The sequence below is a fragment of the Trichosurus vulpecula genome, chromosome 3, assembly GCF_011100635.1.
Source record: "Trichosurus vulpecula isolate mTriVul1 chromosome 3, mTriVul1.pri, whole genome shotgun sequence".
NCBI classification, from domain to species: domain Eukaryota; kingdom Metazoa; phylum Chordata; class Mammalia; order Diprotodontia; family Phalangeridae; genus Trichosurus; species Trichosurus vulpecula.
In genome coordinates, this window is record NC_050575.1 from 316531422 (window position 1) to 316555089 (window position 23668).

At 38.9% G+C, this 23668-nt stretch overlaps 1 protein-coding gene across 1 annotated transcript in view; it reads left to right on the top strand.

Moving 5' to 3' along the window:
• ANTXR1 (ANTXR cell adhesion molecule 1) overlaps positions 1-23668 on the top strand; it is a 309492-nt gene that overhangs the window by 243257 nt on the left and 42567 nt on the right. The window lies entirely within an intron of this gene.

The following is a 23668-nucleotide window of genomic DNA, read 5'->3' on the forward strand; positions in this document are numbered from 1 at the left end:
AAGCTTTTGATCAATATATCAAAATGGGGTTGCTGGTTCATGGGTTGGTTACTGTGGAGCCTAAATATATGTTTTGATTCTTTTGCCTTCTACTTTGAGAGTTTCTTATATCCGGCGGTTCCGAACGTTTCAGACATGTTTATGATCCTCTTTGAGATTATAAACTCTGCCCTCCTATTACAGCAAGTCACTTAACTCATGTCTGCTTCAGTTTCCTTATCTGTAAAATGGAGATAATAATAGCCCTACCTCTCAGGGTTGTTGTGAGGATGAGATGGAATAATATTATTGTGAGGATATAATGAGAGAAAATTTATAAAGAGCTTAGAGCACATAATAATGTGCTTGTTTTCAAAAAAAAAAATCATTTTTGTCTTTGTAGCCTTAGCTCCTAGCATAGTGTTTCACACAAAGCAAATACTTAATAAGTGTTTATTGATTTGAAACATGCCCAAGGCCACATAGCTAGTGAGTATCGGAGCCAGAATTCTAACCCAGGTCCTTTGATTCCAAAGCCAACACTGTGTCTGTTTTAGTGCCCTGCCTCTTTTGGAATAGGCTGCCTTTGGGAGATTCGGAATTTACCATCTTCGAGTGGAGACTGGATAACCAGCTTCCAGGAATGTTTGAGAGGGGCTCACTGTTCAGGTAGGGGTTGGACTGGATGAACTCTGAAGGCCCTTCCAACTCTGAACTTCTGTAAGTTGATATCTTTTCAACACAACTACAACCGGAGAAGAGCAGGTCCCCATCACAATTCGCAGAAGTGAAATTGGGGGAAAATTAAATGTTATGTCATGAACCCGAAGAATCTAGATTAAAAAAAAAAGAACCCATTCCAAGGAATGACATCATCAGCCAATTCCTTTGAGGGCAATTTTTCCTTGAAATAACAGTATCATTCCAACTGGAGCTATTATTGAGGGAGGTAGGGACTTGGCTCAGAGGGAGAATTTCATTCACATGCTCAGTGTTTTAGGGGGTTCTCAGCCCATAGTTAATATACAATTCTGCTAATTTATCTCTTCAGGCCTTCGTTCCCTTGCCCTTAAAATGATTTTAAGTCTTGAGGAAAATGAAAAGTACTCAATCTAACAAAACAGCTGTGAATTTCTATTCAAATATTTTCATTTTATCAATGAAGGAGGTGAAAGACAGACATAATTTTTTTAAAAAGTAGGTAGCATTTATTTGGCACTTTAAGGTTTGCAAGGCATTTTACTGAAGCAGTTGGAGGTTAAATGATTTGCTCAGGATCATACTGAAGCTAGATTTGAACTCAGTTCTTCTTAACTCTAGATCCAGTGCACTCTAGGTTGTCATACAGCAGGGGATGGTAGAGCCAGACCTAGATCTGAGGCAGTTCTAGAGTGTGCCTTCAAAGTCTGGTGCTAGTATTGTTATATGTGGTCTGGGAAGTATGTCTTAGAGGTACACAGAATAGTGTTTCCAGAGCTGTATCTACCTACTCCTGTCTCCTTCCCCCACTTTCTGCTATTTATAGAAAGCATCAGGCAGTTACATGATCAGCTAATTAATTAACCAGTTAAATGTTTCATATTTTATTTGACCATAAGATTCTCTTCCTACTAACAAATAACTTATTCTCTCTCCCCCCATTTCTGTCTCTCCCAAGCCAGCCCACAGATTCGATAGGGGTCTAGAGACATCATTTGGAATATTTTTAAACCTTCCCAAATTATAATATCTTTCTCATCGCTATTTCTGATGTCTAGATTTTTCCCTTTTTGTTCATGATTTCCATTCACAAGATTCAACAATTCCCTCTTAATGGCCATGTGACTTTTGAAACAATCAGGTGGCATATAAATTCAAACTATAAGAAAACTGCAAGCTGCCAGACTGGTTATAGCTTGAATGGGCTCCCCAGACCTCTCCTCCCAGCCAGAAAAAGTAGATGAATGAAAGGAAAGGTTTGGACAAGTTTGAGAATTCATGGAAGTGTCCCCAGAAAGCTGTCTAAGAATGGGAGAGGAATTATGCCTGCCCTTTTTGCATGGTCAGTCCTAAATGCCATTCTCTTCTGCTTTGCCTCTCCACTTTTTCCCCTTCTACCCTGCCCACTCAGTTCCTATGATCCCATGATGCCTTCTGACTGTCTAAAAACCCCTTCCCACTAGAGTGGTCCATTCAGGTGACCATGACTGTGTCATTCAGCAAGTTAAGTGGCATTGTCATCATTGTGTCATCTCTGAAGATGAGAAGCTTGTCATCAATGTCTTTGTTCATGCTACTGGCAAAAAGTGTTAAACAGTTTAGGGCTAAGCACAGACCCCTGAGCCCTTGGGACCAAGCATAGACTCCGCCAGGACTTCCTTCCAAGGTGACATTGAACCGTTAGTGACTACTCTTTAGATTCAATCATTCAACCAGTTCTTTCTTCACTTACTTGTGCTATTATCTATCTCAATTTATTTGTCGCAAAAATGCTATCCCCAGGAGATTGATACGTCAGGTTAATAACTACAAGTTATTACAGAATAAAAAATATATGCCCTAAGTCACATACAAATTTAGTTGTAAAGGTATAATTAGGCCCCAGATTTACCTGACTCCTTATCTAATGACTCTTCCACAACACCCCACTTTATCCTCCTAGAAATTTTGTTGTGCCCAGAGAGCAGGACATGAAACAATAGGGGAAGTTACAGAGAGCCAAATTTCATCTTAATGTAAGGAAAAATTTCCTAAATATTAGAGTTGTACAAAACAGAATGGGCTGCTCCATAAGGTAGTGAGTCTCTCATCATAGGAGGTATTTATGTGGAGGCTGGATTCCTTCTCAGATAAGCTTTTAACTAGATGAACTTTGAGGTGTGTTACAATTCTGAAATTCTGGGAGTCTAACATCCAGCCTTCCCATTCTTTATAGCAGGACTTGGTATTTATTTCCTATCATTTGATGGGCCACCTCCTCACTCTAAGAACTGCCTCCGCTTGTCCGTATGGCCACTCCTGACCCCACCATCTGTATCCAGCATTCATCATGTTAGCCCTTGGATATACAGTATCTTATTTCAGTCTACCCAAAAGTGGCCTCCCTATAGTACCTGAAAAGGGACATGAAACTCCTAGAAGTCTTCACTATTCTTTGTCTTGCCGTTTACTAATTCCTCATCCTTCCTGAAGCAAGACAACAACCTTCATTATCTTCAACTGAGATTATCTCTATGATCTTCTGTCATTTGCTATAGAATCTTTCTGCCCAACACTAGAATATGATTTTTTCTGCTAAAATCTTCAATAAACTTCTTGCCCAATTAATCGTTCAATATCACAATTTACAAATGCATCCTCATTCTGGACACTCTTACTTAGCTCTTTAGCAATATGTACCTTTACAACTTAGTTATTCGTGCAGAGTTGCCTCTACATACCAAAGCAGGTTTTCATCAGTAGGACTTACTCTTGATAAAGTCAAGCTGGCCAGTAGTGGTAGTAGTAGTACCAATAAAAGTAATAGTAGTTTCTGCCATAGCAGCGGTGGTGATGGTAGTGGTGGTGGTGTATGAGGTGTTCAGGGAGGACTAGTACCTCTGGTGTGAGGGCCACACCTCAGTAAACCAACTCGGCAGACAGGTTAAACAAGGTTAAGGGTAACCAACAGACCTCAAACCCATTGGTGAGTTAGGGGGATGTCTACCCCAAGCAGTAGAATGGGCAAATGAGAACAATTTGTTCCAACAGCCATGAAAGTGGCTGAAGCAGGTGCTGTGGGGTGCTTAGAGCTTGGCCAGACACAGAAGGCACCAAGGTCATTCACTGTATCCCAAGCCACTGCCGGTCATTCTGACTTTTGTCTTTCTACTGGACTTGGGATGACAGCGGAAGAGAGAGTGAGGTTGATCACTTTGTGCTACTCTGCCTCACTTAAATGCAATTCATATTCAAGTCAAAGTTCTCTTGAAAGTGAAGGACAAACAACATTAGTAATAGTAGTAGTTGTAGTAGTAGTGGTAGCAGTAATAGTAGTAGTAATAGTAGTAGTAGTAATAGTAGTAGTAGTAGTAGTAGTAGTAGTAGTAGTAATAGTAGTAGTAGTAGTAATAGTAGTAGTAGTAATAGTAGTAGTAATAGGAATAGCAGTAGTAGTAATATTATTAGTAGTGGTAGTAGTAATAGTAGTAGTAATAGTAGTAGTAGTAATAGTAGTAGTAGTAATAGTAGTAGTAGTAATAGTAGTAGTAGTAATAGTAGTAGTAGTGGTAGTAGTAATAGTGGTAGTAGTAGTAGTAATAGTAATAGTAATAGTAGTAGTAGCAATAGTAGTAGTAGTGGTAGTAGTAATAGTAGTAGTAGTAATAGTAGCAGTAGTAATAGTAGTGGTAGTAGTAATAGTAGTAGTAGTAACAGTAGTAGTAATAGTAATAGTAGTAGTAGTAATAGTAGTAGTAGTGGTAGTAGTAATAGTAGTAGTAGTGGTAGTAGTAATAGTAGTAATAGTAATAGTAGTAGTAGTAGTAGTAGTAATAGTAGTGGTAGTAGTAATAGTAGTAGTAATAGTAGTAGTAGTAGTAGTAGTAGTAGTAGTAGTAGTAATAGTAGTAGTAGTAGTAGTAGTAGTAGTAATAGTAGTAGTAGTAATAGTAGTAGTAGTAGTGGTGGTGGTGGTGGTGGTGGTGGTGGTCATGATGATGGTAGGCTTAGTAATGATAACATTCATATAGTCCTTTAAGTTTTGCTAAATTCTTTGTATCACCTCATTTTATTCTCACAACAACCCTGGAAATTGGTGCTTTTATTATTCTCATTTTACTTAAAAAAAAAAAAAACTAAGGCAGATAGATCTTAAGTGACTTACCTAGGGTCACAGAGATAGTAAGTGTCTGAGGCCAGATTTCAATTCATGTCTTCCTGACTTGAATTCCAAGGCTCTATCCACTGTGCCACCTAACTACTTTCCTTTTTGAAATAACTACAAATTACCCCCTTAATTGTATAGTCTAGATTTTTGCCAGAAACTCCATTCTCTTACTTCTAAAATTAGAACAATTTTTGCCTTTTTCCAGTTCTGAATTGTCTTTCCTATTCCCCATTACCTTTCAAGATCACTGACAATGGCTCAGGAATAACATCTGCTAATTCTTTCCATATTCTGGGATGTAGTTCATCTGGTCTTGATGGGAATTCATCTATACTTGACTGGGACATCACTTCCCTATGAGTCATTTTTGCTCTGACCATTTCAGTCCCTTAGCAAAGAACACCGGCAAAATCCGAGTTGAGCAGCTCTCCCTTTGTCATTATCTGCTATCACTGAGGCCATTCACCCCAAGCAGTGGTTTTGTCTTTCCTTTGATCTTCCATTTTTCCCAATAGAGCCTTTTTTAAAACAAAAAAGCTTTTGCTATCTTTAACTTTCCTTGCTATCTCATCTCCATTCATTCTGAGCATTAGCTAACCTAGCACTATTCTTCCAGAGCAGTGGCATACTTTTTATATTCATTTTCCATGTTTTGTATGTCTTTTTAAAACTGTTGTTTGGTGAGTCCCTTGTGTATCTACATCAGTATCTTTAAACATTTCTTCTCTTTCCTTCCTCTATTTTAGTTACCATAATCATCATAATTTGTTTCATCTTATATTTGATGGAGCTCAGCTAGAAAGAGTCCTAGCACAAGATGCTGTCTCAAAATTGTTTAACATTCAGCTGACTATTGTCCAGGTCAATAAAATAGTTACTTTTTATAGCTGGATGAAAGTGTTGTTCTGCAAGCTCATCTTCAGTGGGCTCACTTAAATCATCTTTGAGATAACCCTGGGAGCAGATTGGTTGCCATATGTACTTCATACTATTCCCACATGGTTTTCATTATTTCTACCAAGATCTCTATATTTCAAGAGCTCTTCATTCCTGGTAATTTGGAGATTATGAGTATTTAATATGGCAGCATCCATTTAAAAATGTTTTCCTTTTTACAAGTTAATGTTATATCCAAACAATTGTGGGCAGCGTTCTTCTCCTTCATGATGCTCCAATTTTTTTATTGAATTATGAAGGATATTTTAGGATTTGTATTAGTGGTATGTGGATTTGTCATCTAGTATTCATGGGGGATAATGAGCTTCTGGTGTGTATAATTCTGTTTACTTAATCATCTTTCTAGATATTTGATAGGCACCAAATTTTTACAACTTTCAATGATATGTTGCACAGTTTCTACTATTTCCACATAAAACCTATGTTGACTGAAGCCTGCCTCTTGGCAGAGGGGTGATGAGCTGGAGATGTAGAATGAGACACATATTTTCAGAAATGGCCATTGTGTTGATTTATTGTCCTCGACTATACTTATTTTTATAACTTTTGTGAGGGACAGAGCTTAGAAAGTTCTAGATAGGAAAAAGAAAATAAAAATCAGCAATAAAATATTTTAAAACACAGAATAAAACAAAAGGCTGTCAAATTTAAAACACACTAAAAAAATTGCATATGACTTAAGTTTACAGGGTTTGTGTAAATACTCTTGTGATTTGAATGCTGAAATGTTTTTGTTGATAAGTTCATAAGAAATAAGAAAATTAACATATAAGGATATTTGCAATTTTTACAAGGATTTGTCATCTCCTAATTTATGAAAGATATTAATCTTCCTGTGTATAATTCTAGCCATGTCTTGTCTCGATAAATACTCAGTGTATGATAAATTCTTGAAGACTATAATGATGAGTTTCCCAGGTGCTAATGTTTCTTTGCATAATTGGTATCGATCAGCAAGTCCGAGCTCTTTACCGATAACCTTTCTATAATTTCTAGTGGCAATAAATTGATTCTGAATTGACATTTTAAACCCTTCATTTCTATTAGCAAATACATGTGACTCAGCCCCATCTTTTTCAACATATTGTTGGTTGAATTCACACAGATGTTGCCCTGGAGGGTCTTTTGCATCTGCTTGTGGGTGTTAACCACCTTGTTGTCGTTGTCATTATCATCATCAGTGTTGTTAATTGGCAGAGTATGGTTTTATACAAACTCTTTCTTGTTGATAGAACTTGCCAAAATACCTAGTAGATGTTCAATAAACATTTATGGATGATGACAATGATCCTAATAAACCCAGGATTTAAATCCAAGAGCAGGAAAGTGAGAAATGGAGAAAGGATCGCACAGTGTCCTAAACAAGTGGTTTGGTTAGGTAAAAGTGCAAAGGAAGGGTTACAAAATACATCCCCTACTCATCTGGGAAAAGAGAAAGCTGTATCTCTCTTACTTAGATAGGGGAAGTGATTGAGTTTCTATAAAGCCTTAGCTCTTCATTTGGGGAGTAGTTAGGCTTAATACTAAGAGATAGCCAGGCAAATTGGTTTCACAGCTTAAAGAAAAAGAGTGTCTTTCTGTCCTGGTTGTAAGCCAGAAGAAGTATTCCTTGCTCTTCAACCAAATATCATTGCTATAAATTCATTCTTCTTTAGTAGGACTGGTCCCACTCCACCCCTTCCTGCTAGCTGATGCAAAACTAGATCAGCATTGTTTATGTAAAGCTGAAGCAGCATAGATCTAACAAAAGCAACATGAACAATAAATAGCAACCTTCTGGATAATACAAATAGGTTAACATTGCCAAATATTTATATTTAAAATATTCAGAAAGGATATATTCAGGTTGCAACTAAATTTTGTTTTGTTTTGTTTTGCAATTCGTCATCATTCACCCTCTTTCTGTGGCCCCCACTAGAAGGGGATGGGATTTCCTCATGAAGTTAATTGGTCTTGACAAATCTAGAAATCTCAATTTTAGATTTAAAAAAAGGGGCAAGCAGGAACCCGGGACCTGAAGGTGAAATTCAAGGCTCTCTCAGAAAATCCAGAACATCTGGTCACAGTTGCTTATAAATACAATGAACAAAAGGCTTATAGGAAAATAAAGGTCTATGAAATATTTCTGGCCTGCCTAGATTCACTGCTTAATTGGAGGGTACGTTCTAACTACTCTATCAAACTGGACAAAAAGAATGTAGTCACTTTTAATGGAAGGATAGCCCTTCATCTGAAATGCCTGGATCCAATTAGAACAAGCTGGCAGCATTAACAACTGTTTGCTAATAACCCAGAATGCTTACGCTGGATTTTCACAATAGGTTTACTTCATCAGTCCAGTTGCACGTATGTTTTGTTGGTTTCCTATAAAACACATGGCCAGGGGCTAGGTAATTTCAAGCAGCCTCAAATTGTGATTGGAAACATATTTAGATTAAAAAAATAGAATCAACCCTACTTTGACCACAGGAAAGACATTCTTAGCATATATGCAATAAAATTTTATTCAAAATTGTACTTGATGTATTTAGTTGAATATTTTAAAATATTGGAGCCAGAAAAAAGCAAGTAAATCCAAGTTTCCCTTCCACTATGAATGCAGCATTGCCTAAAAGACCTCCCTCTTACATAATGTAATATAAACTGTAACTTAATAATAACAATAACTATTTAGTTGTTTTGTGTCTTCTTCCAGTCTCTGTTCTCTCTATGCATCTATAAAAATTTTGCTGCCGTTGTTGGTTCTCTATACTATATGCGTCAGAATCAATATGCATAAAGGTGAATAGTATGGTTCTTTTCCCTCAATCCATTATATATGTTGTGTAGCCACTTCTTGGGGGGAGCAACAACTGCACGTGGTCTCTGGAGCCCTGAGGGGTATCACAGTGGGAGGACTAGTTTTAGCGGAAACAGCACAGACCCATAGACACACAGGGAACACACAATGATGTGCATTATTACCTCATTCCCTTTGTGTCCATCATTGTTGTAATGGGCCTCAGTGTGTACTTATTTTCAACTACAAGGATGTCTCGCTTTTCAGAGTAAGTATGGACCAACCAGTTTGCTGTAAAGTGAATCTCTTTAGAACAAATCCTTTTTTCCTATTGACTACTGTTACAAAATCAAGAGCTATGTTCACATACACACACACACATACACACACACGCACGCACTTCAGCCCAGAAAGCTAAAAACTATTGGTGAATTAGCGAGTGGCCAGCCCTAGGACTACTGCTCACTGTGGCATACTAGCAACACTGGTTACCAGAACCTGTTGTCCCTAAGTGGATCCATCACCTTTCTTTGGCAGTCCTTCCTCAACTCTGCTATTGTCCCTACATCAGTCATTCCCTTCCCTCACTGCCAGATTATAATAGGACAAGGACATTTTAAAATTCCAAGACCTTGCAGACTGTCCACTCCTACTTTCTCATTTTACAGATGAGAAAACTGAGACAAAAAGTGTTTAGAACAGGGACTAGGACCCAGGGCTTCCTAATTCTTAGTCCAGGGTTCTTTCCAATGTACCATCCTTCTCACTTCACCCATCCTGAAGTATCCCCTGATTCTACACTTATAACATCCTGAGTAGTGGTTCTTAAGCTTTTCTGTGTCATGGCCTGCTTTGGCAGTCTGGAGAAGCCCATGGACCCCTCCTCAGAATAATGGGGTTTTTTTCTATTTTTTTCTCCCTCCTTCCCCACCCCACACTAGAGAAGGTCATCATTAAACACAGATAGATATAGATACAGATACAGATACAGATACAGATGCAGATGTAGATATAGTTGTAGATATATGTAAAAACCGTACTATACGTACTTTTATTTATCAGTTCTTTCTCTGGAGGTGGATAGCATCTTCCATCATAGGTCCTTTGTGGTTGATTTGAGTATTTATCATATTGAGTATTATGTTTGAGTATTTGTATAGTTGAGTATAATATTTGAGTATTTATAATGCTCAAAATAACTTAGTCGCTCACAGTTCTTCAGACAATATTGCTGTTACTGTATACAATGTTCTCTTGGTTCTGCTCATTTCATTCTTCATTATTTCATGCAAGTCTTTCCATGTTTTTCTAAACTCAACCAGCTCATCATTTTTTTTGTAGCACAGTAGAATTCCACCACAATCATATTCTACAGCTTATTTAGCCATTCCCCAATTGATGGGCCTCCCCTCACTTGCCAGTTCTTTGCTGTCACAGAATAATGGGTTTTACATGCACAAAAATAAGATGCATAGAATTACAAAGGAAGCAGATTATATTGAAATATAGTTGTCAAAATATTTGGGGGAAAAAGGTCATAGACCCCAGCTTATGAACTCCTACTTTAAAAGTTTGCTTCATGGATCCTTTTCTCTGGGTATTTAAAACATTTAGTAGAGCTGGGCTACAATATTTACCACTAGTGCCACAACCTAATTCCTTAGGTTCAAGAATTTGAGTTATAATAAAATAAAACATTCTCTCCTTAATTAATTTTGTAAGTTTGAAAATGGCCCTGGCAATGCTTCAATTAACAAAGAAGCAAAGTAATTTTTTTTAATTTTATTTATTTAGTTTAAGTTTTAGTTTACAGCATTCAGTTCCTCAAGTTTTTGAGTTTCAAATTTTCTCCCCCCTCTCTCCTCTTCCTCCTCACCCAAGACAGCATGCAATCTGGTAAAGGTTCTACATATACATTCACACTAAACTTGTTTTCCCAATAGTCAAGTTGTAAAGAACTGTAACTAATGGAATGAACCATGAAAAAGAAGAAACAAAACAGAAACAAAAGAGAGAGAGAGAGAGAGAGAGAGAGAGAGAGAGAGAGAGAGAGAGAGAGAGAGAGCAAGCAAATAGTTTGCTTCAATCTGCATTCACACTCCTTAATTCTTTCTCTGGATGTGAATCACTTTTTCCATCATGAGTCTTTTGGAGTTGTCTTAGAATCTTGCATTGCTGAGAAGAGCCAAGTCTATCAAAGTTAGTCATCACAGACACTGTGTATCTGTAATTATGTATAATGTTCTCCTGGTTCTGAACCCCTCACTCAGCATTGGATCATATAAGTCTTTCCAGGTTATTATGAAGTTCGTCTGCTCCTCATTTCTTATAGCACATTCCATTGCATTCGTATACCACAGTTTGTTTAGCCATTCCCCAATTGATGGGTATCCACTTGATTTCCAATAAATATTTTTGAACGTATGTGTCCTCTTCCCATTTGCATGATTTCTTTGGGATGCAACCCTAGAAGTGGTATTGCTGGGTCAAAGGGCACGCACATTTTTATAGCCTTTTGGGCAAAGTTCCAAATTGCACTTCAGAATGTTTGGATCCATTCACAACTCCACCAACAATGCATTAGTGTTCCAATTTTCCCACATCCTCTCCAGCCTTTATGATTTTCCTGTTTTATCATGTTAGCCAATCTGACAGGTGAGATGTGGTACGTGAGAGTTGTTTTGATTTGCATTTCTCCAATCAATAGTGATTTAAAGTGTTTTTTCATATGACTATAGATTCCTCTGGAAACTACCTGTTCATATCCTTTTTATCAATTATTTATCAATTGGGGAATGACTTGTATTCTTATAAATTTGACTCAGTTCTCTGGATATTTTAGAAATGAGGTCTTTATCAGAGACACTAGTGGTAAAAATTTCCAATTTTCTGTTTCCCTCCTAATCTTGGTTGCATTGGCTTTGTTTGTACAAATACTTTTCAATTTAATGTAACCAAAATTATGCATTTTGCATTTCATAATGCTCTCTATCTCTTGTTTGTTCACAAATTCTTCCCTTCTCCATAAATCTGACAGGTAAACTATTCCTTGCTCTCCCAGAATGCTTATAGTATCAGCCTTTATATCTTTAGATGAACCCATTTTGACTTTATTTTGGTATATGGTGTAAGATATTGGTCTATGCCATACTATTTTCCAGTTTTCCCAGCAGTTTTTGTCAAATAGTGAGTTCTTATCCCAGAAGCTGGACTCTTTGGGTTTATCAAAGAGTAGATTACCATTAACTACTTTGTCTTGTATACCTAACTTATTCCACTGATCCACCACTCTATTTCTTAGCCAGTACCAAGTGGTTTGTTTGTTTTTTTCCCCTTTTGGAGGGGGGAAGGCAAGGCAATTGGGATTAAGTGACTTGCCCAAGGTCACACAGCTAGTAAATGTGTCAAGTGTCTGAGGCTAGATTTGAACTCTGGTCCTCCTGCCCCCAGGGCCGGTGCTCTACTCACTGCACCACCTAGCTGCCCCAGTACCAAGTAGTTTAAATGACTGTTTCTTTATAATATACTTTAATATCTGGTATGGCTAAGCCTCCTTCCCTAGCATTTCTTTACATTAATTCCCTTGATATTCTGGACCTTTTGTTCTTCTACATGAATTTTGTTATTATTTTTTCTAGCTATATAAAATAATTTTGGTAGTTTAACTGATATGGCACTTAACAAGTAAATTAATTTAGGTAAAATTGTCATTTTTATTATATTAGCTTGTCCCAACCACAAGCAACTGATGCTTTTCCAATTATTTAAATCTGACTTTATTTGTGTGAAAAATGTTTTGTAATTGTATTCATATAGTTCCTGGGTTTGTTTTGGCAGGTGGACTCCCAAATATTTTATAATGTCTACAGTAATTTTAGATGGAATTTCTCTTTCTATCTCTTGCTGTTGAGCTTCGTTAGTAAAATATAGGAATGCCGAGGATTTATGTGGGTTTATTTTATATCCAACTTTGCTAAAGTTATTTATTATTTCAAGTAGTTTTTTACTTGATTCTCCAGGATTCTCTAAGTACAAAGTCATTTTTTTTTAATTTGGGCAGCGGTTTTTGCTTGCCATCTCCCCTCCTATCCCTCCTCACTCACCCATCCCAGATCAAAGTCACTTTTATCAGAGTTAGCCTGGTAGCAAAGAAAAGGGCAAGGACCCTCAGAACTGGTATAGTAGAAGGAAAGTTGGCCACGTCGAGTCAAAAGCATTTGTTAAATGCTAATTGTATGCTAGGCACTGTACTAAGTGCTGGGGACACTAAGAAAGGGAGAGGATTGATGCTTGCTTTCAAGATGCTCACAGTTGAATTCCAAAAGGTTCATGATAGAAATGCTCTCCACATCCAGAGAAAGAACTATGGAATCAGAATGCGGATCGAAGCATACTATTTTTTTTCTTTCTCGTGGTTTTTCCCTTTGTTCTGATTCTTCTTTCACAACATGACTAATGTGGAAGTATGTTTAAAAAAAGAAGCTCACAGTCTAATGTGGGAAGCAGCCATCAGACAAAGAAATCTCTGTAAGCTCTATAGAGGATAAAGTGGAGATGATCTCAAAGCGAAGGCACTAGCTTTAAGTGGAATCAGGTAAGTCTTCCTGCAGAAGGTAGAATTTAGGTTGGGACTTGAAAGAAGCTAGGGAGCAGAGGTGAGAAGGGAGATGAGTGCAATCATGGATAACTTGATATAAGGAAACAAATGCTAAACTTGGAGTTGGAAGACCTGAGTTTGAGGTTCAGCTCCGCTACTTAATTCCTGTGTGTCTTTGAGCAAGTATTTCAGTCATCGCCATCATCATCAGAGTTAACATTTCTATAGTACTTACTTTGTGTCAGGCACTGTGCTGAATGCTTTACAATGTTCATCTAATTTGATCCTCACAACAACCCTGGGAGGTAGGTGTTCTTTTCATCACCATTTTACAGAAGAAAAAACTAAGAGGTAACTTGCCCAGGGTCACACAGCTCATAAGGGTCTGGGAGCAAATTTGAACTCATGATTTCCTGACTCCAGGCCCAGTGTTCTAGCCACTGCACCACCTAGCTGCCACTATGAAAAGATGGGTAGATTGACTACCTGATTTCTCTCAGGTTCTGGCCCCTCTAACGCTCTAAGTTTGATTCCATATCCTGCTTTCTTGTCCTTCGAGGAGGAGAAGAAGGAAACAGCGTCTGCTTCCCATGGAAACTTCTTAATGCCTAGGCAAGTTTAGAATTTGCTATGTCACTTCCTGGTGCTGCCCTGGTACAGGATGAGGCTATCGATTTCTGCCTCTTACTCAATACTTCAAGCATCCATGTTTCTGTTGGTGGGGTTTCTCCCTCCACAAACATAGCCTCTGTACCTTAGTAGGTTCTCATCCCAAGTTCATGTAGCTGAAAATCTTGTCACCTATAGAACCCGGGTTCCATTTTCTTACCTCAGGCTGATACTCTCTGAACCTGATTAGATAGACCCCAGATCACAAGTGTACAGCCCCCACCAACGGACCTTTACTCAAGCCCTTTCTAACTCATCAGGGCCTGCCTTCCAGAACCCAAGGTCATCTCCATGCCATAGTAAGGCATCAAAATAGGACTTTTGGGAAAGAAATTTTAGTCATTATTACCATAAAAAGTAACTCACACTTACCTGGCACTTTAAAGGGTTACAATGCACTATCCCTAAAACCACCCTTTGAGGTAGATAACACAACTATTATCCCTGTTCCACAAAGGAGGAAGCTGAGAAGATTTACCCAAGGTAACATCAATTTGAACTTAAACCAGCTGCCTTGAGTACTAGCTCTGTGCAAGGCGCTGCAGTGAGAAGAATGTGAAGCAATGCAAAATGATCAGATACATTTCTATACCACTTGGAAGTTTAAAAATTGCTTTCCCTACAATGACCCTGGAATGTAAGTAATGCAAGAAAACTGAAGCTCCAAGAGATTAAATAGCTAGAGATCTCATAAGCAGTCCCAAACAGACCCACCCCCAACTGCAAATCACAGCTTGAGTTGGGTCGGTTCTGATGTGACACAGCCAGCTTTCCCCCAGAACGATGCCTATGTCAGCTCTGGCGTGAGCAGTAGCAAATACTATGGTAGATCAAGCCCATGCTCCAGCTCCCACGCCAGGCTACCATCTCTTCCACCATCAGGAGACATCTCCTTTCCTTGTGTACATTAGATGCTCCCTAAAATAGCGCCATCCTTCCTGTAGAATTTCCAAGTGTCTGAAAGTCAGATTACAACAAAGGTTAGGGAATGTTGTTTACCAGGAAAAGCCTCCTATACTCAATCCTAGGTTTGTCCTTTCTTCATGGAGTCGTGATTTAGTGAGATTAGAGTACAGTAAGCCTATTTTGGATATATAGCTGTGTATATAGTAGAGGCCTTCTAGGCCTCTGTATATCTAGGGGACTTTCTCAGGCCCCCTAGATAAACAAAACAAAAAACTAACCTTAGTAGTTAGAGTCATATTAATAGTGGAACATGGTCAACTGAATTCAACTAACATTTAATAACCTTACCTGCTGTTCGAAAGACACTGTGTTAGGTATTGAGGAGACAGAGATTTTAAAAGGATATGGAATATGACAAATGCAAACAAGTATAATACATGTTAGGGATTACTAGGACAATGGAGAGATTCAGACAAAATACTCTAGTGATATTTGAGGGGGCGAGGGAAGGCCATGTGGTTGAGGTGATCCTTGAAGGAAAAATTCCAACAAGTGGGGATGAGATATAGAAGGTTAGTGGAAAGAATAGGGGACTAAAAGTTAGTAAACCTCACTTTAAGCCCTGTCTCCACCACTTACATGCCCTAGAATTTTTAAGCATTGTGCCTCAATTTTGTCATCTGTAAAACTGAGGTCATATCAACTACCTCCGCCACTTGCTAGCATTATCATAAGGATCCTATGCCATGGTACCTACATACAAGATGTCCCATCCCCCAAATTCGGGCATTTTCACTGGCTGTTACCCATGCCTAGGATGCTCTTCTTCTCACCTCTGCCCCCTGGCTTCCTTCAAGTCTCAGCAAAAATCCCGCCTTCTGCAGGAAGTCATTTCTGATCCCCCTTAATACTAGCGTGTGTCCTCCAAGATTCTCTCCAATTTACCTGTATTTAACTTGCTTGTGCACAGTTATCTGCACAAGTTAGACTGTGAGTTTCTCGAGAGAGGGGCCTATTTTTTTTTTGCTTTTCTTTATATTCCCAGAACTTTGCCCAGTACCTGACACATGGTAGGCACAAAATGCGTGCTTGTTGACTTGACTTGAGCTTTGCCAACAAGTCATTGGTGAGGAACAAAAAGGCAGCGGCTGACAGAGAAGTGACTTTGTATGGTGCATGTTGTTCCTGCAGGGCCCCAGAAATCAAGGCCAGACTTCAGTCCACACTTATGAATGGCCCCAAGCACACGGCTTTCCCCATGCATTGCTTCCCTTCTGGGTTTCTATTACTGAGTGCCCACTATACCTCATAGATGTTGCACACCTTGGTGGGAGAGAATGGCCCGGGTTTATGGGTAGGCTGATATCCTGACTACTCCTCATTCTGCCTTCTATTGAGATGGTATGACTGCTAGTGTTTTTCCTTCTCTTTAGCTAGCCAGTCAGTCAGTAATCATTTTGAAGTACCTATTATGTACAAGGTACTGCATTAAGCACTAGGAATACAAAGAAAGGAAAAGGATAGTCCCTGGTCTCAGGGAGTTCACAGTTCAAAGGGGGAGACAACTATATATAAACAAGATGTAACATAAAGGATAAATCAGAGATAATCAATAAAGGAAAGACACTAGCTAGCATGAAAGCGATCCGGAAAGGCTTCTTGTAGAAGATGGGATTTTAGCTGGGGTTTGAAGGAAGTCAGGAAACCAGGAGGCAGTGTGTTCTAGGCCTAAGTATCAGCCAGTGAAAATTCCCAGAGCCTGGAGATGGAGTATCTTTTATGAGGAACAGTAAGGAGGCCGGTGTTACCATATTGTAGAGGACATAAAGGGGAAGAAGGTGTAAAAAGATTGTCGATATGTGAGAGGACTGGGAGGCGAAGAGTTTTGAATGCCCAGACAGAGGATTTTAAATTTGATGCTGAAGATGACAGGGAGCCACAAGGAGTTTATTAGGTAGGGGGATCAGACCTATACTTTAGGAAGATCACTGACAGCTGAGTTAAGGATGGACTGGAGTGGGGTGAGACTTGAGGCAGAGAGAACAACCAGCAGGCTATTGCAATAGTCCAGGAATGAGGAGATGAGAAGCTGCACCAGGGGAGTGGCAGTGTCAGAGGAGAGAAGGAATTGTATGGAACAAATGTTAGGGAGGTAAAAAGTGATGGGTCTTAGCAAGGAGCTGGATATGGGAGGTGAGAGAGAGCGAGGAATCAAGAATAACACCTTGACCAGTATAATGCCAACTTGCAAGCCTGGGTGACTAGGAAGTTGGTGTGGCCCTCAACATTAACAGGAATTTCAGGAAGAGGGGAGGGTTTGAAGGGAAAGGTAATGATTAATGTTATGATTGTAATTTCATTTGTCCCATCATTTAGCAAATGATTTATATTTAAGAGTTAATGATATCATGGTGACTGATTTTGTGTGATTAAGAAGCACCATGGGGGGAGTCAGGAGCTACAGTTGTGAGTAGTTAGACTATATCTCCACACATGCCAAGGTTATTTAGGCACTAGGACCCCAATAAAGATATGGCACATAATTAAGTGGCCATAGCATACTGCTTCTCCCACCCCGCTGAAACCCAAGACCTGCAGGTGAAGGTCACATTGGACTGAGAGTGCAAGCCCAAAAACAGAGAAGGATGTTAATTCAGGTGCCAAACCTGCAGATTACACGACCCTTACGGGTGAGTCCACGTCCACAACTGGGTTACACAAGTATCATTACTGTTTTACAAATGAGGAAACTGAGGTTCAAAGTGGTTTAGTAATTTAATCATGGTCACACAACTGGCAAGTATCAAAAGCTGGGATTTTAACCCAGTGTTTTCTAAATCAGGGACAACTAGGTGGTACAATGGATAGAGCACTCAGTTTGGCATCAGGAAGACTCATCTTCATGAGTTCAAATCCAGCCTGAGACACTTACTAGCTGTGTGACCCTGGGCAAGTCATTTAACACTGTTTGCCTCAGTTTCCTCATCTGTAAAAGGAGCTGGAGAAGGAAATGGCAAACCAGTCGGGGATCTTTGTCAAAAAACACCCCAAATGGGGTCACAATGAGTCAGACAAGACTGGAAAATGACTAAACAACAAAATTATTATTATTATAAACTATGTACATTTTATTTTTTTTTCTTCACCAACCAACTTTAGTCACAGTACCTGCCAAAATGACCTGCTTTTGTCTCTTCTTTCTCTGCAAGAGATTTTGGGAGGAGTCTCAGGAAACCATCTTGATAACACATTCTGAAGATCATGACTCTCTAACTGATTCTAAGATTAAACTTAAGAAGGTGCTTGAGAGCTAATGAGGGAGAGTAGAGAGAAATCTGATCTGATTTAGAAGTTGTGTTGTCGTGTAGTCTTCCTGAGGTCTTTCTGACTCCAGGTCTGGCACTCTATTCACTATACCACCTACCTTCAACAAAAATAATAATAATAATTAATAACAGCTACCATTTATATAATGTTTACCATGTGCCAGGCACTGTGCTAATCACTTTACAATTATTATCTCATTTGGTCCTCACAACCCCCCTGGAAGGTAGGTGCAATTATTATCCCCATTTTACAGATGAGGAGACTGAGGCAGACAGAAGTTAAGTGACTTGCCCAGGGTCACACAGCTAGTAAGTGTCAGGGACTGGATTTTAACTCACATCTTCCAGTGCTCTATTCACCGTACCACCTAGTTCCCTGGTATAGCACATTTTAGAGATGCTAACAAAAAGCACATTGTGAAGAACCACCCTGCAGATTTGACAACGGCATACCCCAGGGCGAGAAGCTCCATTGCCTCCCTAGAATATCTTAGATAAATCACAAACTGCATTTTTTTTTGTTTGTTTGTTTTTTTGTCATTTGAAGTCCTTCACAGTCAGAATCCAGGCTACTTTTCCAGGCTTGTTGCACATTACTTACCTTCATGCACTGTATAGTCCAGGCAAACTGAGCAGCTCTCTGTTCCCTATACATACCTAATATCTCCTCTCTCCGTGCATTTGCTCAAATCATCCCCATAGCTGAAATGTACCGCCTCCTCACTTCTGCCTTTTAGAATCCCTGGTTTCTTCCACGACTCAGCTCATAAGCCACCTTCCATAAAAAGCCTTTATGATCCCCCAGTTGTTAAGGCCTTCTTCCCTATATTACTTTGTATTTGTTTCTATATATTTTACTTTTACTTATCTTTGTACATGTGGTTTACCCCAAGAAGACTATAAGCTTCTTGAGGACAGGGACTGATTTTCATTTCATCTTGGTATCTCCTTAGTGCCAGAAACATAGATCCTTGCCGAATGAATAATTGATAATACTTGTTGACTAAATTAATAAATTGCTATTTAATTTCCTCTACAAGCTTTTAAAAACACTATTGGTTGTCACTCCTGGAGACAGCCTTAATAAAGGCAATAAGACTGAGTGTACAGTCTCTAGCAGTATCTGTAATTCTGTGATTCATCTCTACTCTTAATCTTAGATTTTCCTATTGGATCTCTCATAGAGGTCATTGTTAGGTCAAATTTGAAGCAGAATTTTATTTTGTATGCACTGGGCATGCTGGTCATATGAAGCTCATTTAATAAATAATTTACAGAATTTGGGAAACAGATGGAATGCCACTGAAAAGTCATAAGTAATATGCAATACACATCACGACTGTTGATAATTAGAAACAGATGGCAAAGCATTTTTCCTGTAATGTGGGGTTTTTCTGTGACAGTTTTCTTCTCATTTCAAAAAATCCCTGATTTCATCAATGGTTCCTCCACTTATGCAGATGGCTGCCCCTCAATGACTTATTAGACAATTGCATGAGTTGCAATAGCCAGTAAAGGCTTCCTCTGGTGGCCAATTATCTGTTGATGAGTCCCTTTACACTTAACCAGGCTTGTTCTCAGAGGACAACACAGAGTTTATCATTGTATCCTCTTCAAAGTCATCCCAGATGGCTGGTATCAGCCAGAAATGGCAATCTGCTTCATAACAACTATCATCGCGGGAGGGTCACTTCAGTGCCATCATGAGTCAAGAAACGAGTCCTTCTTTTATAGAACCCCTTGCCAAGTATTAGCAATATTGTTCCCCAAAATGGTCAGACTTCCTTAGACTTCTCTAGACAACGCCACACACCTCAGATGCAGGAAAAATAACTGCAATGAAATTTAGCCTAGCCAAAAAGGAACCATAGGGGCAGCTAGGTGGTGCAGGGGGTAGAGCACCAGCCCTGGAGTCAGGAGGACCTGAATTCAAATCCAGCCTCAGACACTTGACGCATTTACTGGGGGACCTTGGGCAAATCACTTAACCCTAATTGCCCTGCCTTCCCCCACCTCCAAAAAACAAACAAACAAAAAGGAACCATTTAAAATAAAGATCCAGAGTCACTTTTTGATCCTGTCTACTAGAATAAGAAATTGTTTTTCAAGTTTGAGGACATTCAAGTCTTCCGGGAAATTCCTATTCTATGTCTGCTACTATGTGAGTACTAAGTTCTAAGTTTTGTAAATACTTAGGAAAAAAATACATGACCAAAGTCACAGTTTTGTGCACTAGTCCTCAGTTAAAATCTTTACTCTGTTTCTTGGCCATGACTCTCATCAAATCATTTAAATCATTCTCGGTTTCAATTTTCCCTTGTAATGTAAATGAGGATTCAAAGGTGCTGAGGGATAACCAAAGACTCTTTTTTTCCTCACTTAATAGTATTTTATTTTTTTCCAATTACATGTAAAGATAATTTTCAACATTCACTTTTATAAGATTTTGAGTTCCAAATTTTTTCTCCCTTCCCTCCCCCCTCTCTAAGATGGCAAGCAATCTGATATAGACTATACACATACAATCATATAAAATATATTTCCATATCAGTCATGTTGTGAAATAAGAATAAGAACAAAAGGAAAAATCCACAAGAAAGGAAAAAAAAGAAAATAGCATGCTTCAATCTGCATTCAGACTCCATATTCTTTCTCCGGATTTTCCATCATTAGTCTTTTGGGATTGTCTTAAATCAGTGCATTGATGAGAAGAGCTATGTCTATCAAAGTTGATCATCACATGATGTTGCTGTTACTGTATACAATGTTCTTCTGGTTCTGCTCACTTCACTCAGCATCAGTTCATGTAAGTCTTTCCAGGTTTTTCTGAAATCTGCCTGCTCATCATTTCTTATGGAACAATAATTCCATTACATTCATATACCACAACTTGTTCAACTTTTCCCCAATTAACCAAAGACTCTTAAGTTTCATTGCGGTAAGATGGAATGGGAAAGTATATAACTACCATAGCTTAGAGAGGGTCTTCAATATTCCTGTAATGTCTACATTGCCATCCTTTGAATGTCTGTCCAATAGGGACGTCATATTCTTTGATGTGTTTTGTTACCCTAAATTCCACTAAACCTTGTAAGGGCTGCTACCATACATCTCTGGTACTCAGGTGAATTCAGGCATTCTTTGTTCACATCAGACTGTGGAAACATCATTTTCATACAAAAGTCAGGTTTAATTAATCCAGCATCTATTAGATGTCTACTACATATGAGACACTTTGCACAGCATTGGGTAGACAAAGATGAAAAATGACACAGTCACCACTTCCTAGAAGCTTTGCAAAAGAATAAGGATGTTACATACATAAGTATAATTCCAAGTACATAGTATTGATGGTAGCAGGGAATCATGGTAAAAGGGTGAGAGGTATGGAAATCAGGGAAGTCTTCTTGAAGGAGGAGGCATCTACATTAGACCGTGAGGAAAGAGAATGACTTCCACGGTCATTAGTACAAAATGTATTCCCAGTATGGGGTACAGACTGTTTGAATGGGCTGACATAGGAGAGGGTTCAGCATGAGGGTCAAAAGCTATTAATGGTCTAATCTGGCTTGTATGTAGGTACACAAATGGAAACAGTGTATTATGACAATGGAAAGTGGATTATAATCAGGTTGTTGAGAAAGGCATTTGTCATCTAGGTAAAGGGAAACTGAAGACATTTAAATAGGAATGTGATATGGTCAGACCTATGCTTTAGGAGGAGCATTCTCCCAGCTTTATAGAGGATGAATTTAGAGAGGGGAAAGGCTAGAGTCAGAGCAGTTAGAGCCTAACCTAAGGCTATTGAGGTTAGAAGTGGAAAGACTCAGCTAAAAGTGACAGCTAGGGTGATAATAGAATGGACGGGACTGAGCAATTAATTAATTTGGTAGGGGAGCAAAAGAATAGAAGAGATTCAAAGCTATCTCCAAGATTTATTGATGTACCACAGTACACCACTGTCTCAGTTATACATGGCAATCTATTCCACATTGGGTTATGTGATATGCATCTCAGGTCAACCATCAAGGTGTAGGGGGAAGGGGAAAATGGGGGTGGCGGGGAAAGGGGAGAGGGGAACCACATTTACCAAAGTGAACAAAGCTTAGTGGACTTCTCCCAGGGTGATAACTTGCAAAATTGCAAATGTTAACTCCTTTGTTGCCCTCCTTGTCTTTCCACCTATGCCTAATAAGCTGAATGTTCAGACTCAAAACTTTGGTATCAAAATCAGTATTCGTTTAAGTCATGATGTTATTGTTTTAACCTAATGAAAGGTTAAAATATGATCTATGTCCTAACTCAGAGTTCTGCAGGCTGGCCCCAAAACTTGAACCATAAAAATTAAATTAAAAAAGAGAATGGCGGGGCAGGGAACCATCAAGAGCTCAAAAAGCCAGTGCCAATATTCCCATGGAGGTTCTAGTTCCACAATAATGTTTTTCCAGGTGTTAATTTCTGAGTTTATAACCACTATTTTTCCCAGCTCACCTCAAAAATCTTGCATTACCATTCTGATATCTTCTCTAATCTCCAAATAAAGCAGTAACTTAACTTGGTTGTCTTTCTGCAGAAATAAATAAAACACTGTTCATTTTATAGGAGAGTTCATTTATAGACATCTTTGTTAGAATGCATCTATTCTGTAAAGCAGGAGATCTGGTATATTTTTAGTTTGTAATCGGAGTGCATTTTGAAATACAGTCAATTAAGCACTCTGAGGCAAATACAGTAGTTGGGGTGGGCATGTTAATTCACACAACTTGGCTTGTCCAGTCATATTGGCATGATATGAAATAGTATTGTGACAACAGTGGGTAGAAGCTGAAGAGTGGTCGGTTTTGGCTCAATGAAAGGAAAAACTTCCTAATGATTACAGCTGTCCAGCAATGGAATGAAGTGGTGGGTTTCTCTTTACTGGAAGGCTTCTCTTTCATACTGTTCCAGTCAAAGTGGCCTATTTGCTCTTTGCCCAGAAAGGTTATATGAATAGCCCATGATCATGCAGCTAGTATCAGAGCTGGCACCCAAACGCTAGTTTTCTGACTCCACATCCAAAACTCTTTCCACTGCCAGGGGAGAGGGAAGAAAATGAACTCTGACATAACTGGGGGGGTGGGGAGGGGAGAGAGTGAGCTTCTGCTTAGATGTATAGAAAGAAAAGCTTTCTTAACAAACAGTAATTGCCCAAGAGTGAAATGGGCTGCCTTAAAAGGAAGCAAGTACCTGTCATTGAAGTCTTCAAAAGGGAACTGGATGTTAGTTTGTCCGGGACGTTTCAGACATACAGTTATGCCCAAGGGACCTTCCCTTTCTAGAATGCTAGTACGGTATACATAACAAATCCTTTAACTGAGTCATAACAAAGGGAAAATGTTTCCCTCGTGGCTCTGTAATAGAAAATAGAGTGGATGATGTTTTCAGAAATCCCTAGTCACAAGGAAAGAAGTCTCAGAGCAATTGTTAACAACTTGTTGAACCGAAAACCATTTGGAATAGCAGATGGCTTTCTAGCTTATGGAATGTCCAAGGAAAACCCACACACTTTACTGATGCTCTTACCTGGATAAATAATTGTTACATTGATTATCCTTTTAAAAATTAGTTCT